At 39.3% G+C, this 26,960-nt stretch overlaps 1 protein-coding gene across 1 annotated transcript in view; it reads left to right on the forward strand.

Moving 5' to 3' along the window:
• The first annotated feature begins 3,351 nt into the window (after nucleotides 1-3,351).
• LOC127427979 (pleckstrin homology domain-containing family A member 6-like) overlaps nucleotides 3,352-26,960 on the forward strand; it is a 153,648-nt gene continuing 130,039 nt past the window's right edge. Inside the window, exon 1 of the mRNA XM_051675998.1 lies at nucleotides 3,352-3,529. The gene's annotated coding sequence lies outside the window, so the exon portion shown is untranslated. The remainder of the gene's footprint in view (nucleotides 3,530-26,960) is intronic.

Genomic DNA, 26,960 nt, shown 5'->3' on the forward strand with positions numbered 1-26,960 from the left:
CTAGACTTGACTTAACTTGTCGGCCGTGGCGACTTGACGTGGCTACATGGCATGACGTGGTAACATGGTATGGTAGGATCACTGACTTGGCCATGGTAGGCGTGGATGCTGACTCGTTGGCCGTGGCAGGCGTGAGCACTGGCTCGCAGAGCGGAGGCGGGCCTGGACCATGGAGCAAAGGCGGGCCTGGTCCATGGAGCAGAGGTGGGCCTGGACCGTGGAGCAGAGGTGGGCCTGGACCGTGGAGCAAGGCGTGCCTGGACCGTGGAGCAGAGGCAGGCCTGGACCGTGGAGCAGAGGCAGGCCTGGACCGTGGAGCAAATCTTGCTTGTGACATGGCATGGAGCAGTCTGGGGCTTGGCTGAGACATGGCATGGAGCAGACTGAAGCTTGGCTGTGACATTGCATGGAGCAGACTGATGTTCGGATGTGACATAGCCTGAAGCAGACTGAGGTGTTATTGTGACTGGCTCAGGCATTACTGTGACATGGCAGGGAGCAGACTCAGGCGTGGCTGTGACATGGCAGGGAGCAGACTCAGGCATGGCTGTGACATGGCAGGGAGCAGACTCAGGTGTGGCTGTGACATGGCAGGGAGCAGACTCAGGCGTGGCTGTGACATGGCAGGGAGCAGACTCAGGCGTGGCTGTGACATGGCAGGGAGCGGACTCAGGCGTGGCTGTGACATGGCAGGGAGCGGACTCTGGCGTGGCTGTGACATGGCATGGAGCAGACTCTGGCGTGGCTGTGACATGGCAGGGAGCGGACTCTGCCGTGGCTGTGACATGGCAGGGAGCGGACTCTGGTGTGGCTGTGACATGGCATGGAGCGGACTCTGGCATGGCTGTGACATGGCATGGAGCTGACTCTGGCATGGCTGTGACATGGCATGGAGCTGACTCTGGCATGGCTGTGACATGGTATGGAGCAGGCCGAGGTGTGGCTTTGGAAGGCGGAGCCATGGGACGCTGGACTTGACTTGACATCCAAACAACGTACATTAACAATACCTGACCAAGGACCATGGCAAACATGAGGGTATATATACATGGACAAGGGTAACAAGACAACCAATAAACAGACAGAAATATAAACAAGATAACAAGACCTAATAAACTTAAACCAATGACAAACTAGAACTGATAACGAGTTAACAAGACAATAATCCAATGAAAACAAGACACATGAACATGGAGGGAAACAGGATAATCACATGACTAAACATGAAAACAGGAAATAACATGACATGGCAGGGAAACAGGAAATAACATGACATGGAACTAGTTTTCAAAATAAAAGACATTAACACAAAACATGAACAAAAACTCATCTAGACATGACAGACAGTTATTTTTTGGAACCCATTCAACTTAAATATTGTTCTAAATTGTAAACAAATACTAATGATGACAATAATAATAATAATAAATTGTTATTAATATTATTATTATTGACTTTTAATTTGAATTTTAAATACAACAGTAATATATTTAAATCGTGCACTTTTTAAACCCTCACGCTTTTATTTTGACATTGTAAACTCTCCAGGAATTCCTGTATGTGTCTGTTTGTAGGCAAGTTCACAGTAGTTTAATTCTCTTCTTTTTCTAATTCTGGTAAAATGCACCTCCGGTGCCGTTCTAAATGCATATTATAAGTGAACCAAATTATTGAGCATCTACATCTGAGAAGCTGTTCTTGAGTAGCGCTCAAATATTGCACACCAATGTGAAGGCTAAAAATAGCCATGAGTGCATCACCAGCCTGTGCATGAGTTTGTGTCAACAGAGCAGCATCATTCACTAATGCGCTGGCGCTGCACATACTATATATTTCCTTAATAAACACAGCCTTTTGTGATTCACAGGGCTATTGCATGTCTTCAAGTGGCTTTGAATAAAATGCATGAGTCATCTGAACTGCTTTAATGGTGTTTTTATGGTTCTTTTATGTCATTTTTGGAGCTTGACAGTAACGAACATGACTAATACACAGTATCGGATTTGGATTGGGCTCGTCGGACCGATATACGATCCGTCTAAAAGCTTCAGTATCGGAGCCGATACCGATCTAGGTATCGGATTGGTGCATCCCTAGTTTTAGCAAAAAACAAATATTTTTGTCAAATATATGTGTGGCACAATTATTGGCACCCTTTTATTCAATATTTTGTGCAACCTCCCTTTGCCAAGGGATTTTAAATGCTTTAGCTGTTTTCTTATAGCCACTTCCCATTTTTTGAAGCTCAACAACCTTTTGCCGGACATCATAAATTTATTCTTTGGTCTTACCAATTGTGATGGCTGACTAAGGGAATTTGGCTTGTGTGTTACCTCATATTTATATTCCTGTGAAACAGGAAGTCATGGCTGAACAATTTCATGTTCCTAGTCACCCAGGTGTCCTAAAAAATTTAAAATATGAATGGGAATATACTTCAGATATATTGTACTCATAAGCATTTCTAGAGGTGCCAATAATTGTGGCAAATGTGTTTTGGAGAAAAATATGTATTTAATTATGAGATTTTACCCCCCTTTCATTTAGTTTACTTCAATTAAACGTTAGATTTTTGTGAATATTTTGAATGAAAAATCAAGAGGATAAACAATAAAGACATATTTTTCACAGCCTTCTTTGCTCATATTTACCAGGGGTGCCAATATTTTTGGCCACAACTGTATATATATATATATATATATATATATATATATATATATATATATATATATATATATATATACTATTTTGTATTTTAGTAGTTAATTTATAATTTGTAGAAAGGTTTGTTTTGACCTTTCAAACTGTTTGTACCACTCTATAGCGTTATTTTGAACTATTTTCACATTTCTTACACAACACCTCTCTTTTATTTTTTCCTGGCAGGTGCAGCACAGTTTAGTAGGGGTTAATCCATGGCTTTAAGCCAGAAACATGAGTGCCATTGGTGGGCTTCTTGCCTAGAGGTGGGCTGTGAGAGATTACAGGTTCATTTCTCCCTCTTTCTTTAATTAAACGGAAAAAAAAAAACAGCAGCTGCGATGCAGCCACCCACTGTTCTGCACTGTACCCATCAGCATAATGGTTCCCCATCCATCTCTTCCTCTCTCGCCCTCCCTCCCTCTCTTCATTTTCTAACCAGCAATGATTGACAGCTTAGAGCGAGTCATGTGACATTTAAATACCCAGGGATTTTCAGCGAGCATGCTCCGTAATGTCCCTCCGCCTCTCTCCGTTTCTCCAGTCCGCTGTCACTCCCTCCTTTATCCATCCTTTCCTGTGAAGGGGATGCTGTTATTGTAGAGCACATTACTGTGTTTGCCTGCAGCAGCTAGTCTTGTTGCTGTTGTCAGTCGGGTTGCCTCCATATGAAAGACTGTTGCTTTTCTTTGCTGTCTGATGCTATCAACTGATTCATTATTTTGTATTGTAAATATCATTATTTTATCATTGTTGTTGTTTTGTGGGCATATCAAGAATATTCAATATATCAACTGTCAAGAAGCGAGGAGCTTTTAGCCGTTGCCAGGTTAGTGTTGATATCTGTGTTTATTGTGTGTGTACAAAAGAAAGGAATAGAAAGGAATTATATGCTTCAGGGCTGTTTTTGGCGTATTATTTCTTACCAAACAGTTCCCTTTTTTCCTCACTTTTTTCACAGGAAGTTTTTGAGTGAATATTTTGTAAGCGTAACAGATTCATATGCAGCACACAGGTAAGCAGTACGTCACATCCAGCAGGCTGAATGTTTTGATCTGGTTGGTCCTCGTTGGGGACATGCATAATTTTGTGGGGTGTTGTCCTTGGTTATAGTTGCTGGGGTCTCACCAAATGGGCTTTGTGGTCCTCTGTCCCCCCAGAGTGCCGCCACCTGTCTGTCTTGTGCCTGTCTTTCTCTCTACTCCTATCTCAATGCTGGGTTTGTTTGATTCAAGCAGAGCTGTGCTGTGCCATCCAGCATGCAGAGTAATCCAAGGCAGCATTTGAGCAAATCTGAGAGTGTGAGAATTGGCTTTTTGGATGAACTGCACTTAGATTGAGAGGATAAACTCAACTGACTTCAACGGGCATTCTGTTTAGTGTCAGGTTGGGGTGTGTGATCTTTATTCAGAAGAACACAAACGATCTTAAAAGGAATGAAATTTAGAAGTCTCATAAATTGCTAATCGAATATAGTTGTTTTACTTATTGTTATGGCTGTTCAAATCCATTCAAATCCAAATCATTTGAGGTCTCTTAGATTAAAAAGCATTTCAATGGATTTGTGATGGCCTTTCATGAGCAAGTGGACTGGCCATGGTGTGTGCGTGTGTGGAAAAGGGATGAATGCAACGCTTTGACCCAAAAAAGACGCATCTGTTCTGGAAGTCTGTCCCTGGCACCACACGCTGATATATCTGTTTGTGGTGCCACTCTCTCTCTCCCTCTCTTCTGTTTATCTGCTGTGTGATTGGTTTGTGCAAAGGAAATTTACTTTTGGTTTCTGTTTCTCATTTGCTGGAGCATGCAGTTTTTGTAAAGTAATAATGCTGGATTCAGTTTCGTTTGAAGCTTACACAGTTAAAAAAGGAGGGAGGGAATGTGTGTGTGCATGTTTAACAGGGAAGGCTGTGTCTGGTTTCAGCAACAAAATGATAAAACGTGAGAAAGTGTATGCATTGGCATAACATTTTTATCACCCACATGCAAACTCTTTTTCGTTCACTCTCTCTTCTCAGTCTCCGAAGGATGTCTTAATAACAAACTGTTTGAAATAAACCCTGTGGTTGGAATAAGATGTATTTATCCCTTCAAATGACCAAGTGGTGTACACAAGGTGTCATATAGGCCACACTAGACTGACCCATGGGTATTTATTGAAAGGTGATGAACCACCAAAATGCCAATATTATAACACCCCTTTGACTGTGAAGCATGTGCTTCTGATCTGCCCTATTTTTAACATCATGAGACAATGCTTTTTTATCTGGAAAAACCTTGAAATACTTGTTTTGTAAGACGTGCCCAGGAAAGCTCTTGGAATTTTTATCAAAAGTGCAACTAAAGGAGCTGTTATAGAATTGATTTACTGTACTGGTTTGAATAGTCTTCCTTTTTTCTATGCATTGTTTTTGCAAGGTGTGTTGTATTTATGAAGTGTTTGATTGCCACCTGTATTTGCCATGAAATATACATTGTAGCTAATATGGCAATAAACACTAAACAAACTAACAAACTTCTCAGTCTCCGTCTTTTAAATGCAACAGCTCCTCTCTGATGCAGTACTGATACTCTGAGCGCCTAAGGCGAATACAGGGTAGGGGCAGAATGCGGTGCTTCTAGAGCAGGCTAAAGGGTTACATTGCAGAACCCAAAACTTCACCTTTTGGCCATGAAACAATACATATCCAAGTACACTGCCAACGTAATCTGTAGAATTCTGGAGAGGTTTATAGCTGCAGACAGAGCACCAAAAAAAGGCGGGAGCTCCAAAAGATATAGGGAGCCCCTTACCTAACCCTTTCCCTAACCCTAACCGTCTGTGGAGGTGTCGTCCCCTTTTGGAGTTGGTACAACCCACTTTTGGTGAAACCACGCCCTAGTTAGGAGATTCCACCCCCATTTGAGGATCTCTGGCCTGCTGCAATACCTTATTGGAATTCTATGGAATGGATTTTAAAAAATAGTTCACCTGAAATTAACATTTTATCAATAATTCCGTAACCATGTTTTTTGGTAGAAGCCATAGTTTTAATGCGATTATCCATGGTATTACTACAGTAAAATGGTGTTAATATAGTCAAACAATGTTACTATAAAAAAATGCCACAGTGAAACTATGGTTACTGTTATCAAAGCATGGTTAATGTTTGTAAGGGAATGTAAGGGCTAGATTTAGGAGTAGGGGTTGGTGTAGGGTGTCTGTGAGACTCTAAATAAACAGAATAAACATGCTTCAGTAATGCCCCTTTACTGTATGTTAGTATTTAAGTGGGGGTGAAAAAAGTATATGCCATCAAAGAAGATTTGCACTTGGTGCAAATAGTATCTATTGTCTATTTATACTTCATAGGCAAATAGCCTCTGCTATCATAAATTGGGCTTCTTATGCTCAGATCATGCTAAAAAACACTATTTTTCAGGCTGGTCCAGCTAATGAACATGCGTGTTCTCAATTAACCGATTAAAAAAAGCACTTTTTGTATATAAAATGTGATTGCTTATTTTATCCGTAAGGCAGCATTGCCTTTTTAAATCTGTCATATTGGGCATTACAAGTGCTCCTTCTTGAATACAAAATAGAGATGTTTGACAAAATTTCCAAGCTTTTATTTGCCATACAACGAAAGTGGATGGTGATTCATTCCTTGTAAGGGTTCCTGTTTCTTAATGGTTCCATTAACGATTCTTTTAGTACTTTTGGAAATAGGAAATACACAACATTGCATAACATACTAACAGTTCATATTTAATTTTTGAGGCTGAATATGATTTAGAAGATTATGAAGATAAATTTAGTAGTTTGCTCCGACTGATGTATAAGTGTTTTTGATTCACCAAAAAGAGCCAGTTTATAAGAATAATTTGTTTGGGAACTGCACTATACTGGTCACACTGTATGTTACTGAATCACTAAAAAGAGTTGGCTCTTAAAAGTAATTCGTTTGGGAATTGGATCGGAGTACACTGGTAGCGCTGTGTGTTTTTGATTCACTTAAAAAAAAGAGTCGGCCCAAAAGAGTAATTTGTTTGGGAATCAGAGTACACTGGTAGCGCTGTATGTTATTGTTTTACTAAATAGCGTCAACTCATATGAGTCATTGTTTGGGAATCGAGGTAGCGCTGTGTGTTATTGATTCACTAAAAGAAGAGTAGGCTCATAGGAGTCATTCGTTCGGGAACCACTCTACACTGGTTAAGCTGTATGTTATTGATTCACTAAAAAGAATCAGCTGATAAGAGTCATTCAATCGGGAATTGGACTACATTCACACTGTGTGATTAATGCTGTTGATTCAGTAGCGGGTACTGTCAGAGTATTTTAGTACTGTACCGTTCTAAACAAGAACCGGTTCTCGTTTTTTTCAACACAGTATCAACAATGAGTACATTGGTCCTTACAAAGAAAAGAGAATGTCCTTGCTTGTTGGCTCCTTTGTTCTGCAGTTTAGACTTAAATCACTGTGACAAATCAAAGCCCTGGCACATTTCTCAAGCAGTATTGCATTGAGATACTACATTCACAGGCAAATAGATAATTAATTGTTGAGAAATCAACTAGCCATTGTAGACTTGGATGCATTTATGTTGATTCGGTCTCTATGGGGTGGTGTTACCTTACAGCACATGCTTGAGTGAACACAATTAGGCATGGAAAAGTGCACAGCACTTAGCCTCCATCACTGTCCTTCAGAGTGGATTACAGTGAGCCAGACAGTGAGAGAGGGGTGCAGGAGGCTAAAAAGACCCAGTGATTAAATGGTAAATCTGCTCACTCATCACCTTTATTAGTGGGTTGTCCCCTCCCAAGAGGGTTTGGAAGATAACCCATTAAATAGATGTCCATGGGACAGCCACGTCCACTGTCTATGGAAGTAAGGACAAAGGGAGGGAGAGAGACATAGGAGGAGAGGGTGGAATTTAACTCTTTATGGGATTGACATAGAAACAGTTTTTGTGCTATTCAGAAAAATACTGTTCACAGATCAACTTTAACTAAAAATGTGCAAAAATACAGTATGAACGGTATACGACAGTGAGTATATGTGTGTTGAATATGAAATTTCTGTACTACCATGAAATTGCAGTAATTCATATCCTTATTTTTATAGATATTGGCGTTAGTGATATTCATGCAAACATGAATTTATTTGGAAGAATTTATAGTAATGTAATTGATGCAAAAAATGTTTTAGGAAAATTAACAGTTATTTTACAGATACAGTACTCGGACAGTGAGGAGATACTGTATACTATATACACTACCGGTCAAAAGTTTTGAAACACTTGACTAAAATGTTTCTCATGATCTTAAAATCTTTTGATCTGAAGGCGTATGCTTAAATGTTTGAAATTAGTGTTGTAGACAAAAATATAATTGTGCCACCATATAAATGTATTTCATTATAAAACTAAAATTTAATAAAAAATAAAAAAGTTTTTGAAATTGATGACTTGGACCAAATAATAAAGAAAAGCAGCCAATAAGTGCCCAACATAGATGGGAACTCCTTCAATACTGTTTAAAAAGCATCCCAGTGTGATACCTCAAGAAGTTGGTTGAGAAAATGTCAAGAGTACGTGTCTGCAAATTCTAGGCAAAGGGTGACTACTTTGAAGATGCTAAAATATAACACCGTTTTGATTTATTTTGGATTTTGTTTAGTCACAACATAATTCCCATAGTTCCATTTATATTATTCCATAGTTTTGATGACTTTACTATTATTCTAAAATGTGAAAATAAAAAGTATAATAAAGAATGAGTAAGTGTTTCAAAACGATTGACCGGTAGTGTGTATATATATACAATATATATATATATATATTGTCAGTTGATTAAAATTTTTAATCGAATTAATTACAGTTAATCGCACATATAAATATTTTCTGAAAAAGCCATTAATTATTGTTATTTCATTATTAAATAATTATATTTCAATAATTATAAACATAATAAATATTATAAATATAATTCTAATAATTGAAATTCATTGCATTATTGTGGAAGACAAGTAAAGCATTGATAAGACAATACAAATGTGGCTTAAGAAGTCAATATACAGTTGTGGCCAAAAATATTGGCACCCTTGGTAAATATGAGAAAAGAAGGCTGTGAAAAATATGTCATTGTTTATCCTTTTTATTTTTTATTCAAAATATTCACAAAAATCTAATGTTTAATTGAAGTAAACTAAATGAAAGGGGGTAAAATCTCATAATTAAATAAATATTTTTCTCCAAAACACGTTTGCCACAATTATTGGCAGCCCTAGAAATTCTTATGATTAAAATATATCTGAAGTATATTCCCATTCATATTTTACATTTTTTTAGTACACCTGGGTGACTAGGAACATGAAATTGTTCAGCCATTACTTCCTGATTCACAGGGATATAAATATGAGGTAACACACTTAGTCATCCATCACAATGGGTAAGACCAATGAATAAAGTTATGATGTGCGGCAAAAGGTTGTTGAGCTTCACAAAATGGGAAGTGGCTATAAGAAAACAGCTAAAGCATTGAAAATGCCAATTTCCACCATCAGGGCAATAATTAAGAAGTTCCAATCAACTGGAGATGTTACGAATTGGCCTGGAAGAGGACATGTGTCTATATTGTCTCCACACACGGTGAGGAGGATGGTTAGAGTGGCCAAAAATTCTTCAAGGATCACAGCTGAAGAATTGCAGAAATTAGTTGGGTCTTGGGGTCAGAAGTCTCAAAAACTACAATCAGACGTCACCTACATCACCACAAGTTGTTTGGCAGGGTTTCAAGAAAAAAGCCTCTGCTCTCATTTAACAACAAACTAAAGCATCTTCAGTTTGCCAGACACTACTGGAACTTCAAATGGGACTGGGTTCTATGGTCAGATGAAACAAAAATAGAGCTTTTTTGGCAGCAAACACCAGAGATGGGTTTGGAGCACACAGAGAGGTAGCCATATGGAAAAGTACCTCATGCCCGGTTATATATGGTGGTGGATCTTTAACGTTGTGGGGATGTTTTTATGCCAGGGAACTTGGACATCTTGTTCAGATACATGGCATCACAGACCCTATCAAATAACCAACGGATAAAAAATCAAAACCTGACTGCCTCTGCCAGAAAGCTTAAAATGGGCCATGGTTGGGTCTTCCAGCAAGACAATGATAAAAAAACAAACATCACAATTAACACAAAAATGGCTCACCGACCACAAAAACAAGGTTCTGCCATGGCCATCCCAGTCCCCTGACCTATTATAAGGGGTTTTCTAAGGACGCGTCAATGTACACATGGTCAGGCAGACTCTTTTGGAGTGTCTCACTTGCGTTGCGTCATCAACACTGCATTTTCAAGTCACTGTGTCAAATTAAACATAGTTTGAAAAGTATTTAATTAAAACATATTCCATAATTTGACCGATATGCATACTTTAGATGATTAAACTAATGGAAGAAGAAAAGAGGATAGAGTTTGGGAAAGTGAGAGATGACAGATGGAGAGTGTTTGGATTCAGATGCATTTTTTTTTTTTTTTGTGCCCTGAGAACCTGTTTATTCTGGATTTTGACACCAACCCATTTACTTGTTTATTCTTTCTTGAAATAGGTACTTATACATATTTTATAAACTGTATAAAGTAGACATCTGAGAATGGTTGCTCACAGACAAGACAGATTGCCTCTGTCTTTGGCCTGTTTAGCACAAGGGACCAGGTGGCCTGCCAAAAGACATGCCAAGCACACGACAGATCACACCCAACTGGATCTTAACCCTTTTAACTCCTGTGGCTGTCAACTCCATACCAATAGGAAATGACTGCCACTCTCTAAGGGTGTTAATCCCTATTTGGATAATTTAGTGATTGCTTCTCCTACCGCTACTATCCTGGTTTGGTTAATCAAATGAGCAACTTTGACCAAACCTGGTGAGCATGCGATGCTCTGAAAGCATCTCTGATTGACCTCCAAGGTCACTCAGAGGTTCACATTGTACCCTGACAATGATAGACATTGGCACAAGTGCCCTGATGTTCACCTGCTGTGTCAAGCTATTCAACTGGAATGACTGAACTACTCAACTGGAATTAAGCTTTTCAATTGAAATTATTTTGGACTACGTCAGTCTTAAACCAGGAACCCTGGTAGATCTTATCATCCCAGCTGGGTCTATTGGTCTCTAGAGCTGTGAGAGCAGCTGCTGCACTGAAACTGCTTCTTATTTCCCTATATAGTGCTCTATATGGAGTATCAGCCATTTTGTAGTGTTGTTCAACTATTGGTATTTAATTACCTATACAGTGCACTCTTTTATGTACTCTGATTTAGTGTTTAACTAATGTAGTCTAGCTGGTGCTACATTAATGAGGTCTGAAATCACTCATTTTCCTTCACTCCTTCCAAATATAGTGGATGTGCTTTGTGACAAGCATTACTTGCAATAGAAACAGATGTGCACTGGAACAGTTGACACTTTTGTTTATCAAATGTTGTCATGTATTTGTGACATTACAAAGGCTTTCATGAGACTGTGCTTTGCTACAAAACTATGAAGTTCATTGTATTTTGTTTTCAACACCCACACAACAAAGAGGCATGAATAATATGATTTTGACAGCAAATTAAGTGACAGCCACATCTGTTCTTCTAACCGCAATAGTTTTACTTGTATTTCTAAATAGCAAAAGGAACAGTTTTACACAAAATCCCATATGGATGAACCATTACTTTAAACTTCTAAAACTTTTATGCAATGAATTTAAACCTGAAAATATAAAAGTATATACTGTATATATCTGTGAATGAGTCATATATACAATATGGGCAACTGATATAGAAAAGCTCAGATATAAAATCATACATCACAGCTAATTTAATTATAATCTCTAAAGAATGCTTGGTACTTTTCTGCCACTCACCAAGCTGTCTATTGGATGTGAATCTCTGACAAGACAATACATTTCTGACAAGAAAGCTCTGCAGACAATATTATCAGCACCAGTGTTGTATTACAGAGCAAAAGGGCCACACAGGATATAGAACCATTAGGATTTAAATAGCATTACAAATCCTTCTTCTTCCGTAGATTGGTTGAGCAGTACGGGACTAAACCAGACACTAAGACAGCCCACCTCTTTTCCCTCAGGACTAATTAAAAAGATTTTTGTCTTAATTCCTTCCTAGGCAAAGACACACCAGAGTATTTACCCAAATTCAGTTCATCACTAGCAGTTGTGAGGTAGTCACAACACATAAACTTTTATATGAATGTGGGAGTGTGCTAACATTATGTAGGTTTGCTGATAGAAGTGTGTGGCATGGGGGGAGGGGGGAAAAGCTTGTCTGCGGGAGAGGGAGAGCGGTAAGGCTTGTCACCTGGGTTGTGATTTCTCACCTGTCTCCCATTATAGTAATGGCGGAGGGAGACCTGATAAGGCACGCCAGAGCAACAGTGTGGGAGAGAGACAGCAGAGAGAATTGTGGCTGCATGTGCCCGCCTGACTAGCAAGACTCGTTTGTGTGTATTTGGCCACTAAGTGCCCTTTTTTTGTTAAAGTTTTGTGTGACGTTGAAGAGTTATAAAGTACTCATGCTGACAATTCGTTGCCTCCTGACTCCTCCATTGCCCACGAACTTAAACTTATCACAAATTGTTTTGTCCATTTGGAAGTCTCTTGAGCTCTAAATGCGTGACGAAAATGATGGAAGTACTGCAGTTCAGCTTTACAGAGAAGTCACATCTCACTCTGTCAACACTTGATTGCTGAGTCTCCACATCGGTGGCCTGCAGTAACACTGTTCATACAGTCCTGGAACATCATATTCTTGCCTTGCTGAAGTGCAGTGACCCCAAAACATTAAGGCAGACTTAATTGGACAGGCTGACATTTGCAAATACAGCAATGTGTTTGGAGGGTCAGTATCTTGAAAATCAGGTCCCATTTGATGAGTTTTAACAACCTCTCAAGCTTTCAGAAAAGATGAAGGTTTTTTTCTTCTTAAAGTTCAAACTACAATTGCACACCTCCCACTTTCTTGCCTGGCAAACTTGAAAAAATGCCCCTCTGTTGCACTTTCTACAATGCTTGTCATGTGGAGGACAAAGATCATGTAATTATTATTACACTCAACTTATCTGTTTCAACAGAGAATCAGTGTGTGGAAAAGTAAATGCAATATACAAATATGATGGCATTATCACTGTTGGTTACATTTTGAATACTGAACACTCTAGCAATGGAAGTCAATGGGAATTTTTTGATTTTTAAATTTTGCCAAAATGTTTAAAGTTCACAAAAACAACAAAAACTAACTTTAAGTTTAGCTGTTTAGAACAAACACCTAACCAGATTGTTTGAGCAATATCAATACAGAGCTGTAGTAACATACATCTTTGGTTCATAGACAGAACAGATGTAAATAGTGATGTTGAACTGATTTAAGGGCAGGAGCAAGTAAATACTGCAGCATTTGAACACATGGCTAGTCATGGGTTTACCCTTTAGCTTGTGCTGTAAGGCTAAATCACATCCTTTGACAATGACTGCACAGAACAGGCCTGGGTATCTTATGCCAAACATACTTGTGGACCCCTTTCACCAATACAGTAGAACACAAAGCCTCCCCCAATCCCTTTTATATCATTTAATCCTAATCCCTACAATCTGCACAGACACAAATCAAGCCACAGTACCAAGTCTGAGGGAATTAGGATGGTAAAAAAAGACTTCAAATGGTGGCCAATAGCCTCCGTAGTGCTCTCAAGAGCTGAATCTCTACTGTCTATGAATTGCTCTAAAACCTGACCAGCTGGTTTAACGGACTGCATGAGCATTACACCTGTTACGCCAATAACCGTCATTTGTTCCACCTTTTTCGTTGACTTGCAAATTCAGACTGCAGTGTAAATTCAAGATGATTTTCTTTTTCTTTTTAAGTGAGTGTTGTTTTTCTTCATTCATCCGGCCAGCAGTGCTTTTTAAAATTCAGAGCTCAAGGATCTCTCAAAAAATTCAGCTTACTGAGTAACTCATATACAGGTCATAGTGCATCGTGGGACAATGCAGCATCCAAAGCTCCCACTGAGTTAATAGGTAATACAGTGCATTGATATACTGTGTATTCTTGTGTCAACACAAACTATATATATTCTTCTGCAACATTTACTTGGAAATTAAGTTTATAATATATGTGCCTCTAGCAGCACCAAACAAAACAATAACTGTTTTCTCACATTCCCCTCATCTTCTGTCGGTCGAAACAGATAGTCCCAAACCAAACATGCACCATTGGTTGAGCCAATGTTGCTGTTTCAGGCTGGTCAAGATGAATGGCTTGCATGGTTTACATGTAGTTGTCTCAGCATTAAGATGGGTTTGGAGAAGGTATTTTAACATCTAAAAAACTCTGATCTCTGAGACTGATCTCACTGTGAATTCAGCAACAGTAGGTTGAAAGTTCTGAACTCGGTCTGTGCCTAACGAAATTCAAACTACTGCCCCCAGTGGCCAAAGCTGGAAGTGTTGTTGAAGGTATTGGCATGTGTAAGCTCCAGTTTTCAGTTGAGATGTCTACAGAGTGGCACCAAATGCAAGTTATATTTTAAGTTTTAAATTATGTAATGCATTAAACAGGAATGCATATTTTATTAACTCCAACCCCTAACCCAAACCCCAACCCTAAACCTAACCATCAGTAGAGTAAAAATGTAATTTTAGATAATAAAAAAATGCAACCTCCGAATCACACTCACCACTGTTTATGTGAGCGTGATTACTTCCAGATTCCCATGGGATAATAACCCATGTCTCGGAGGTTGCTCGCACAATGTGCTGTTAGTAGCTCTAGTGGGTAATGTGATCATGCTTGAATCGATGCAGAAATGTCTGATGGGAGATGCCGCTTGTCAGTAGTTCGGCAGAATGGGGCTGATTTCAAGTTACATGAACTTTCGGAAGCAATGTGTTGATTTACTGTTTAATCGTGTTGGAAAATTCACACACTTCACCTTTAAATAAGTGTGGAACCCAATTTGACATTATGTTTTGAAGTGTATGTAGTGAAGGTGTCAGGTGAACATGAAAGAACAATATGAGTCAAAGGTTGTCAAATGACATAACACTTTTGACAAGACACAAGACACAAAAGAGTGATAACACTCTGAAACAAATATTTTTGCTCTGCAGATCTCACTTGCTCGTTCATAGGAGAAGACACAAGATTCAAGACACACTTTACTGTAAAAAGGCACCATCCTTCAGATGAGACATTAAACCGAGGTCCTGACACTCTGTGGTCATTAAAAATCCCAGGGCACTGCTTGTAAAGAGTAGGGGTATAACCCTGGTGTCCTGGACAAATTCCCCCCATTGGCCCTAATCAATCATGGCCTCTTAATAATCCCCATCCATGAATTGGCTGTATCACTCTACTCTCTCCTCTCCACCAATAGCTGGTGTGTGGTGAGCGTACTGGCACACTATGGCTACCGTCGCATCATCCAGGTGGATGCTGCACACTTGTGGAGGTTGAGGAGAGTCCCCTGGTCACAATGTAAAGCGCTTTGAGTGTAGTGTCAGAAAAGCGCTATATAAATGTATCATTCATTGTAACATTCATTCATTCAATAGCTATAAATATTTAAGCATCGTTTTAGCGAACTCGCATTCGGTCTGGCTCTATTCTGGTCACTTTTCACAATATATATTCAATATAAGTACTGTAAGTATAAGTATGTAACCTTCGATTCAGGATTAATTGAGGGGGACTAAATATAATAATTCTGAAATTAACCACTGAAAAAAACAATATCTGTCAACTACTAATCTGAATATTGACATATCTCCCTTATAGTATCTGGTGTTTATGGCCCTCATAATTAATAACGGTTGATTTTGCAATCAGATGGCTAAGAGAGAAATTGTAAAAAAGTTGGGTTGCACTTTATTTTACAGTACGTGTACTTTCAGTATGCTTGCAATGTACTTACCCAAGAAAGTACAGCGTAATATACTACATGTACTTAATATGGGTTAAGGTTAGGGTTGGGGTTAGATTTAGGGTTAGTAGTAATTACTATAGTTGTTGTAATTAAGTAAATGTAAAACAGTACTGTAAAATAAAATGTTACCAAAAGTTGATTAGAAGAACAAACTTCCAAAGCAGTGTTAATCTGAAAACTGTAACGTTGGTTTATCTAGCCATCTGTCTCATTTACATCCTTTGGAAATTATAGTCATGTCCCAAAGCTGCCCCATTTGAAAAGCAGCATTTGCTATACTAAACAACAGACAGCCTGTAAAATATCCTCTTGAGGGTGTGATGCACTGTGAAATATGATTGGCAATCTGTGTCAGCAGAGAATGATGGGATCTGGTTTTATGGTGTCCTGTTGCAGTAGTTGAGCTGGAGCCATTTAATCCACTTCCCACAATAAATTATGCAGACAGGGCGTGACGTAGCTGGGTGTGCTTTCGTGATGTCAAGAGTCTGTGAGTTACAGGATGCAGCAGCCTCTCAGATGCACATTATAGCAGCATTAAACTATACAATCTGGTCACTGTGGTACAGAACCAATACAGCTGGGCTTTCTGTAAAGATGATGAAGTAGAGAATCATTTCAGATAAAAATTACTGCTCGTCACTGCTTGATTTGATTTGTAGACTAAGATCTTGGATTGCGATAAGGCCAAATACCTTTAATTAATTTAATTAAATATATACTGTTTATAGCATTTTACTTGATTTTAGTTTTTATTTTGGACTTTTTTATTGGGAAAAGTAGGCCTATAAAGAGATCAGGAAATAATGGGTAGAAGGGGGGGAACGTGATCGTGACATTATGTGAAATGACTCTAATAGCCCGTATGACCACTACAGATCAATGTGACAAAGCATGTGCACAAACCGCTAGTATTATATTTGTTTGTGATTCAAGGCTTTTTAGCAATTGCATGCATTGCAAAATGACAGTGTTCTGAGGTTGTTAAGCTTGGGTAAATAATTTGTCCACTCTGTCTTTCCCTTCTTGTGTTTGGGTGACTAAAAATGGGTGGAGCAAAGGGAGAGGTGGGAGGGGCTGTCATTAATGGGCAGGACCAGTAGCAGCAGCTGATATATAATTGACTTGAATAGGATCGCCTACCCTTCCTCCACTTCCAAATAAAGTCCCATGCTGTGAGTGCCTCCTTTTGTTAAGCTCTCTTTTCTCTCTGGCGCCCTCCTTGCCACGTGCCAACTGTTTTCGTCACGGCAGATGTCTGCCACAATCTGCTCTTATCTCTGTTGTGCTTCCTTGACATGACTGGCATGTAGTGACTTTGGAATAGCTTTGAAACAGGGTGTGAGTTCAATGTAATGTTGATCCATAACATACACAGAATGGCAGACAATGTATTTGCTATATATAATAATACAAATAATAAAACAATTGATTCAGCTAATGACCTGAAGAAAAAAGAGTCAGTTTAATAAAAAGGGGCAGGCAGAGGACAAATCTCAAAATGGATCTTTCCAAAATGTTAAGACAGTGCTCACAGCAAGGACATGTACAGTCAATAGAGAGGGTGTGCATTTGTTCTGGTCCTCGCTAATGAATTTAGAAACACTCTTTGATAAGGGCCAGCACGAGGTCTAATCGCTAAAGATCCCAAACAACACACTCACTAATTGGATTAGAATAAATCCACTCTTTAAATATGCAAGCATTTTTATGCAATGCACAAAACAGTTGCCTGTCTACACTGATGAAACTGTGAAAAGAAAGCAAGTAAAGGCTTAAGCTTTATTTCTAAAACTGTTGCCTGGATGATCTTGTAGGACAGCTGAAAACTGATGCTGCTTGAATGTGTTTTTTTCACCTTGAGGCTTTCACACTGTGTGATTTTGGTCACGTTTTGCCCTCTGAGACAAATTTCGGGTATGGTAAAATTGATCTTTTCATAGGGCAAAATTACCAATCTTTGATCGCTTAATGTAGAGTTTTTTTTGTGTGTCAGTTTGCCTGGCACACAGTGTACATGATGGAAATTTCATCATCTGCACAGTATGCGCTGACTGTCCGCGTTCAGTTTTTCTTGACATGCAGACAATCCGCACATTAGAACTACATCTTTGTGGGTCATCAGCGCATGCACCTCCCTTTGAGTTGGCTAAAAGTGTACCGCATGGGCTTTTGGTCAAAAGAGTACAGTTTGAAAGGCTATACGCTTAACAAACGCTCAGGTGTGTGCACCGTTACCACTTTCTCTCTCTCCGGACTAACGCTCGACCACGCCTCCGCTGCCACAAAATGCAATGATTGTTCCTCATCCAAATTATATGGAGGAGGGAAGAAGGCCTGAAGGTGAACCACCTGCGCTCTGAAGGGCATGGTTAGGACCTTAGGCACACAGCCTTTTCTGGGTTTGACAATGGCTTTTGAAAGACCAGGGCCAAACTGCAGACATGAATTGTCAATTGATAGTGCATGTAGGTCACCGACCCATTTTACAGAGGCCAGAGCCAGCAGTAGTGCGGTCTTAACAGAGAGCATGCACAAATAAAGTTAAGTCCCAAGTTGGGACTGTAGTCGGCCGAGGTGGGTTTAATCGTCTTGCTCCTTTAAGGAACTTTATGAATAAATCATGCTTGCCTATAGAGGCGACGGCTTCATGTGTGTGATACGCAGATATAGTTGCCACATACACTTTGAGCGTTGACGGAGTGAGTCCTGCGTCTAATCGCTCTTGAAGAAATATGAGAATTTCATGTATGGGGCAGTTTACTGGGTCTTTGCCATGTGAGAGACACCTATCAGTGAACACATTCCATTTTAGCGTGTAGAGGCGTCTCTGGCCTGTAAAATGGTGTTCATGACTGAATGTGTAAGTTCTGGCACTTTTAGCATGCTCCGTTCAGGGGCCACACATGCAGGTTCCACAGCTGGGGATGCCAGATTGTGTCTTGCACCTGAGAAACGAGATCCCTCCTCAGCGGTATTTCCCATGGCGAGCTGTACAGCATCTCTATCATTTCCGGAAACCATGGCTGGTTGGGCCATTTCGGCACAACCAATAGAATCATTTCCTTGTCCTCTTGGACTTTGCATATGAAAGAGTGTATCAGGCATGCTGGGGGAAGCACATATTTGCGTTTTGCCAGCTGTACGTGGGCCAGCATGTCATGGCAACATATATACGCCACTACTGTTGTGTTGTCCGAACAAATTAGAATGTGGTGATTTACAATATCGGAATGAAAACTCTCAAAGCTAGAAAGACAGCCAGTAGCTATAGGCGGTTGACATGTCACGGCCATTTCGCACCTGTTTCCAGGTGTCGAAACTCGGGTGTCCATTACACACCGCACCCCACCTGTGTTGTATGCATTTGCAGTCAGCACTTTCTTTCTGAAAACTTGACCCAGCATAACACTTTGTTGCTAAAGGGCTGGCGCTGTCCATGGTGCTAGGGCAGCCAGACAGTGACGAGTTACCGCAATGCACAAGAAAATGAAATGACTTCAGTGGTAATGTTTTTTCAGTTTGAACTGAAACAGACACCGAAGAATGGTCAGTACGCGCTCGATCATGAGGTGTGCACGCATGAACTCCTAAAAAGGAGATTTACTGCAGTTGACATTAGACCAGATTTTCCATATTCAAAGCAGTAAGTCTCTGTGTTTGCTCAGTAGTGCCTCTGATTGGCTGAGGTAATTCAAAACAAACATGCCGTTCATTTTCAATGGGGTGAGTGCCGCATCAATACATTTTGTGAACGTGCGGGGAGCCTGAGACAGACTGAAATGAAGGACTTTAAATTGATACACATACGCAGTTTCCTTGAACGCAAATCTAAAAGCTGCCCGTAACGCGGTGCAACTGGAACATTAAGTACGCATCCTTCAGATCTATTGACGTAAATCAGTCCTGAGGACGGATATGAGATAAGATCTGTTTCTGAGTTAACATTATGAATGGGCGCATTGCGAGCATGTGATTCAAGTGTCTCAGAACTAGAATGGGCCAAAGCCCGCCGCCCTTCTCCAGAACGAAAAGGTTAACGGCTGTAAATCCCACTGTGTGTGTCGGCATATTGTGTGGTCAGACCGCAGATTGTGCTCGATTGTTGTAAACACCAGCTCTGACACGTCCATGAGGACTTGCCACGCATTCACGCAGCGGGACATCAGGCTTATAAATTCAAATGAAACAACCTCTATCACGCTATTTGCGAGAAGATTGTGTATTTCTGCTCGTAACACTGGCGCATCTTCGAATGGAACTGTGGAAGACAGAACACCATTGAAATGGGGCGGCTGATGTACAAATTGGATCGTTTAACCATGTTCGATCATTTTTTAGCACCCAGCCGGAATGCCAGTAAGAGCTTGCCACGCGTCCACGCGTGGCAATTTGGTATGTTAATAACATGATATAATGCGGCACTCACCATTGGGAAGCGGTTGCACATAATATGAGGCTTTGAAGGGGGAAAGCCCTTTATTGAAATGTGTAAGCATGTTGTGCATGTGCAACGAGCGCTGTAATCTTTTTTCAATATTTGTAATTCATTACAAGATATAATGTGCAAACTTTATTGCATGTGATTAATGTGAGACACAGAACAACATTTTGAACAACAATATTCTCGAACAGCAGTGGGGAAGAGGGGAGCAGTATTGTGTGTCAGGAGTGCTTTTGCTGCAGGGGGGGGCGCGTTTGTTATTGTAGAGAGTTTTCAACTAGGTTGTGTAGGAAGGCACTCCCCATATGCGTTAATAAACACAATGTTAAGTGTACTGAGTCGTAAGGGAACTCTGGGATTCCCTCAATATCAGTATGAGCGCATATACGTGAAAGTGAGGGACCGTCGATATTTTACATTGGTGTTTATAAATGGTATAGTTTAAAATGTGCTTTTCCCACTGTACTCCCAGAAATGTTTTGTTGACTTGTTGTTGGGCTCCATCCTATGACGTTTGTTCTCCAGTCTGTTCCATGCACATGCGCACTCCTCAAAACCCTGTAAGAACGCCGTTTATGTGTTTACATTACCACATAAGCAGCTTTCTCTGGGAGAAACCTAGGTGTGTTAACTCACTTTCTCTTAATCCCTTAAACGGCGTAAGGAAATCGGCGTTCTCGTTTACATGACGTTTCAGAACGCCGCTTTCTGTAAAAACCCTGGAATAAACCACTTTCATAGATGCAAGTAAACGTGGTCAATCATGCCGATCAGGACTTAGTAAGTAATTACTAAGGTGTGAATTGTACAGTGTGCTTTTGCTTTTACCTGAGATCTCATGTAGTCATGTAGTCTGACAAGCAACAATTGTAAAGGACCATAAAAATTGTACAGTGAGTACCCGGCTTTAGGAGAGGGGTTTGATCTTGAATGCTGAGAGGGCTGCTGAGTGACCCTGCCTCCTTTTGCAGGGACATTGTGTTTTGGCTTCACTTTCTTACATCTGATAAGAAACCTAATTACGTTTTTACATAGAAACCTGTTTGAGTCAAAAGATTAGAGTCTACAGTTTCATCCGAAATGCCAGTTTTAAAATTTGAGCGATTTATCGCGAAACGGCATGCTGTTAAACACAATGACCACTATAGTGGACTGTAGCGCTCGATTTTCAGTAGAAATCCTATATTTAATGTGCATTTTCACATTGAGAGAAAAAAATAAAATTTCTTTCAGGCTCTTTATATGGAGTTTAAATAAGGTGTATTTCAAACTGTTCTGAGACCAGTGCGGACAGACAGCACACTGGAGGTTAAGTCATTCACTAAATAGGGAGCAAGGGAGCATAGATTTCCTATGCAGCTAAGTGCATTCACTCCTAAAATCCAACCAAAAGTTCAGTTTCTTTTCAGTTTGCAGACCACTCACACTTGGACCACTCAACATGTTTGGCAGACATGGCACAATGTTAATCAGTACATAGATTCAGAATTTAACATGGTTGGCAGTGACTGGATTATGCTGGCCATTACTTTGAATCAGAATTATTTATGCTTGTGATTGGTAAAATACTTCAGCACTGGCTATCACTTGTTTGTTTGACAGTGCAAAGAGAGAACATCGAGATTTTATTGCCAAAAAATCTAATCAAGTCAAATCATTTTTATTTGTAAAGTTTTTTATTTGATGCTTGTCCAAATACACATTGTTCCAAAGCAGCTTTACAGAAAATCAGCTGTTATGTCTGTAACATCTCAAAAACATGAATAACCAACATTCCTGGAAACATAATAAACAATTTGATGAAAACAAATCTGACTTTCTATAGCTTGATATTATTTAAAATTTCACAACATAGTCCCACTGTCCAAATATGTGGACATCAGTTTTTAGGAAAACTATTTGCTCTAGATTTTTAAAAATTATTTATTAATATTTGCATGTTTATTAGGTGCTACTAGTTACAAATCAAGAAGGGAAATGGAAAATGCATATATAGCAGCCAAGGTTAATGTCAAACTATGGCCACAGAGGAGGATAAATGACTGGTTTGTATCAGATTTCTGTGCTTAAGGTTGTGAAATTGTGTGCCCTTGCTCCCAAACTCCTTAATATGCTGTTTGACACGGTCCTTTTTGGCTGTCCATCCTCACTGTGGAACTGTTATATAATTGCAGCTCCCTAAATAATGATTCTGTTGTAGATGCTGTCTCCAGTACTGCCTATGATTTTTGCTTTTGATAATGTGGCTGTTTTGGAGGTTGCTCTCTGGTTATCTTCCCAGAGGGCTATAGCAAGTTTCTAGCTGTCAATGTCTAAAGCATAGATTCTGGCTGTGTTTACAATAAAATACTATGTTACTACTTATCATAATTCAGTGGTATGCAGTTTATGTACATACTGTGCAAAGTGTCTGAATTTTCTGATAGAATACTCATATGACCTACTAAATACTCTTTTACTCGACCTTCCATGTTTTGAACATCTCTTTTTTTTACTCATTATTTGAGCACTGCCAAAAGTAAAAAATAAATAAATAAATGTTGTATGCAAATTGAATTAAAAATTCAAAATAGACATCATCTCATATTTGTGAGATGATGGATGGATGCCACTCACTGAATTAAAGGAATATCCCTGGTTCAATACAAGTTAAGCTCATTTGACAGCATTTGTGGCATAATGTTGATTACCACAAAAATTTATTTAGACTCGTCCCTCCTTTTCTTATTAAGCTTAATGTGTATTGTACACAGAATATTCCTTTAAATATGCGATGTAATGAGGTCATGACAGCAATGTATTGTAGCCTATGAAACACAATGCATAAACCATACTGTTTAAAAAATTTTTTTATAGAAAAATGTGGCAGTATACATATATATGGTACAGTAAGCAGAAATCAATGCACTGGAATTCCATTACGAAGATAGCTTTTCAGTTCTGACCTAGCATATCATTTTGAAGTTTTAAGAAAAGAACTGCCACATGTCTGAAATGGCACGTAATAACCTCTTTCTCTTACTTCCTCTTTTATCCTTAGACTTTTTTCATTCAGTACTCCAAGTTTCAGAAGTCAGTGGCTGTCTAAGGAGGATTTAAGACATTAGATGGACTTGAACGGAAAAGAGGACAAGTGTCTTCCATGTACAGTATTACTGCTGCCCTACTTTGATAGCGTGCTTAACTCTTTAATTGCTCCAGGAAAATCTGCCCTTGCTGTCATTTACCATTTAATAGAAGTTTTCTGCATTCTGGAGTGGGTTAGAGGTTCATTTCTGAACTAAAGAAAATAAAACAGATGAAAAGTGCACTGAGTCATAAGTCCCTGTGTCTAAATGTTATCATGGGGGGTGATCATAGTTGTGGGGAGGATTCTGGGCATGCTCACTCCTCAGGGAGAGAAGCCAGTGCACAGAATGGGAGAGGATGCTAAGCAAGCCCAGAGCGGAAGAAGAGAAGCAGCGAGTCATTGCTAAGTATAAAAATGGAACCACTGGAGCTTCATCCCATTGGGCACACCCACAGCCAAACAACCTCCCATTGCGACATCCTCTGGGGATGGAATGGGTCATGGGCTCGGTCAAAATTGTCTCTATAACTAGATTTAACCAGACTATCCAAAAATCTGAGTCGGCAGAGAATGGAAGAACTATTTCAAGAGCTAAATTGCTTAATCCATGAATCACAACACAGGGTTCTTTGCTCTGCCCTCCAGATGCATCTGTCCTCTTTTGCTTAATGTTTCACTTCTTCCATGGCACACAGTATATGACATAGCTAATATGGCTTCCATTTGAGTTGAAATGGGATGTGTATGCTGTAAAAAAAAAAAAAATTGCCAGCAAAGTCCCTCTACTAGGAGAAATTAGCTATCCGATACTTCCTTGCTGAAAACGTGGCTTATACCAGCCTAAACTGGTTAGTGGTCTTTGCTGGTCTTAGCCTGGCCAGGCTGGTCTGATGGCTGATTTTAGACTTGGCCCTCATAGCTGCCTCCAGCAGAAGGCATTGCAATGTTGTCCAGTAACGGAAGCTGGGCTACTGAATGGTCAACATTATTAGCATTCAGTTAACACATGCCCTAGAGCCCGTGTCCTTTTCCCTAATAAACTCTCAGGACCTAAATGGTCTCTGCTCATCTGTCCTGATTTACCACAGCTTCTCTCATAGGGCACGGGTAAACGGCCAGATCTCATGTCTTTAGAGCCATTAAAGTCAAAGGATCACTTCCCTTGAAATGATTTCCAACATAATGGTACCACCTCCATATTTTCCAACAAAACCGCAGTGTCTGTTGTCTAGATCAACATATTTAGCACATTAACTGTAATACAGAAGAAAAAAAAAGATAGGTAATGTTTGTCAAGACAAACTTTGATGTTGACCTGGCAAAGCCTGGCCTGAAAGTTTTAAAATGTTTTAAAAGATTGAGATTTGAAGGTTTAACAGACAGACAGATATGTCTTTTTTATTTGTTTTTATTTAGGGTTAAATATGACCAGGACATTTTCTTGACTGGTTTCGTGGCAATCAACCAGGTACTTCAAAGAATACCATAGAAAAACATAGTAATACCATGATACTGAACGTTCTGGTATTTTTTGTTTGTTTCTTTAATTATAAGCTAAATAGCCAGCTATAAAATCATTTCTTCAAGGCTAGTATTTGGCTCTAAATGCAGCATTGAGTGTATAAATGATATCTAGCTTGGATTTGTTATGTTTTGAATGTCACCGTGGAGCCCTGTTTCATAATGCAATGATGTTGTTTTCATAGGGATGTGTCACATAGAGACACTAGCTTGATAGATTTTGAATAGAACAGATAATAGGTAATTGTCTTCTCAGTGTTCCCGCTGTTGGCGGTATGTATGGGCTCTGTCACTCCGATGACATCCTCAGCTATAAGTTCTCAATGACATACAGCCAATAATGTAATCGATCATAGAACTGCACTTCCTGTCAATTTTTACGGCATATGTGCCACCCTCAGTTCTTAAATTAGTCTATGTCTTCATGCCATCATTGCCATACCCGACTCTTTGAAAGATCTGGAGAAAGCAAATATTAAAAGATAACATTTTCTGAGGTTGTACATGTTATATATTTCTGTGGCATTGCCTGGCCTTAATAATAAGTTATTTATGTAAATGGAGGTTGAACAGTACATGATGTATCAGCTTGAAATAGGAATCTTTTAATTTAAATGCTTAATCTTTATATTTAGCATTTCACTGATTCCATTCAAAGTCCATCATTGAATCTCAATTCTGATTGATTGATCCATGATCATAGCTGTTGTTAAATGAGTGTAAACGCACACCTGTGACCACACATTCTAAAACAACCTGTCCGGTTACTGCGTTGGCAATGCAAATAGTCTACAGGTCAGATAATAAACTACATTATGTTGTGGAAGCATTGTCTATTCAAATAATTATTAATAATAAATAAAGTTTAAGTTCAATTTAAAAAAAGTGTTTATTAAACATTGGCATTTTTATTATAGGACTGTTGCCACTAGAGTCTGCTTCGCACTGTGGCTAAGAACACCCTTACCAGTGGCAAAATCACAGTAATGCACGGCCTCTTATTGTTTTAATAAACATTTTAATTGTTTGGTTTCCTCAAAAGTATGCTCACAAAGCTGAACAATGCTAAAGTTCTGCTTTACACCCTTCTAGGCCTGATCATTTTTTTTAAAAGAAAGACATGGAAGTGGTAAAATTGTGCTTTGTTGTTCTGCATAAGCTTTTAGAGTTTTGCAGCTTTTTCTTCTTAAGACTATGATTTATTTGGATTGCTAACATCAGAACTTTGCAATGTTGATCTGTGGCCATGTTCAGTGTGTTCCCTGCATGGCCTGGACAATGATCACTTGACAATCCAAAAGGTCAGTTTGCTAACCTCTCTGGATCACGTGTGCTGTAAGTGACAAGATCTGGAGACTGTCTGAACTTTATGGGTCATAATACTGTCAAAATGTAGGAATCCCTTATCTCTCTCGCTCGTTCTCTGTCTCCAGCTACAGCAATAATTTGCCTGTGATGTTCTACACGCCCTTAAAAGGGTGCTATACAACACCATCACCAATCTATGGTATGGTTGACCTGGTCACCTGCAGTGTGATAAAAAGGTATTATTTTGTGTTCTGTTAAAATACGGTAAGACCAGTTAGACTAGATCATGCAGGACTGGTTAAGAGAGAAGAAAGACGCAGCTGGGAGAGCACACAATCTCCGCAGAGCTGTGCAGATCCAGTAACAATAGACTTGTTTTACTTGAACAAAGAAGGTGTCATGGCATTTTCCCTCCATTCTCTCTGGGGCAGAGCACTCTGATTTAGTTACAAAGCAGAGTAATATCACACATGTGCTGTGTAGGTGAGACTTTATTTGTTTCAAGTGATGGCCAATAGCCAGCTTTATTCACAGCATTGGAATGGAACAGCAATACCCTTTTTACACACTAACAGACACACATGTTGGTTTCACTATATTAGGTGATTCTCACGAAACCTGCCAAGAAAATGTCCTGGTCCTGTTTTACTCCAAAATCAAAAGAAACAAATAAGAAAATGTATATATTTTGCATATAGAAAATGTAGCCTATTTTAGGGCTATTTTTTACATTGAGACATCATTTTCATTACAGTCCATTACAATTCTCATTACCACAATTTGAAAAATAGATGGTATTTTATAATACTCTCATTTATGCAGTGTGAAAAAAATTTATATTTAAATTCGTCATATTAGTACTTAAGAATAATTTTACAACAGCATATTTTTTTTACTGTAAATCAGTGTCCTGAAAATAATGTCACA

The sequence above is a fragment of the Myxocyprinus asiaticus genome, chromosome 37 (assembly GCF_019703515.2).
Source record: "Myxocyprinus asiaticus isolate MX2 ecotype Aquarium Trade chromosome 37, UBuf_Myxa_2, whole genome shotgun sequence".
Taxonomy (NCBI): domain Eukaryota; kingdom Metazoa; phylum Chordata; class Actinopteri; order Cypriniformes; family Catostomidae; genus Myxocyprinus; species Myxocyprinus asiaticus.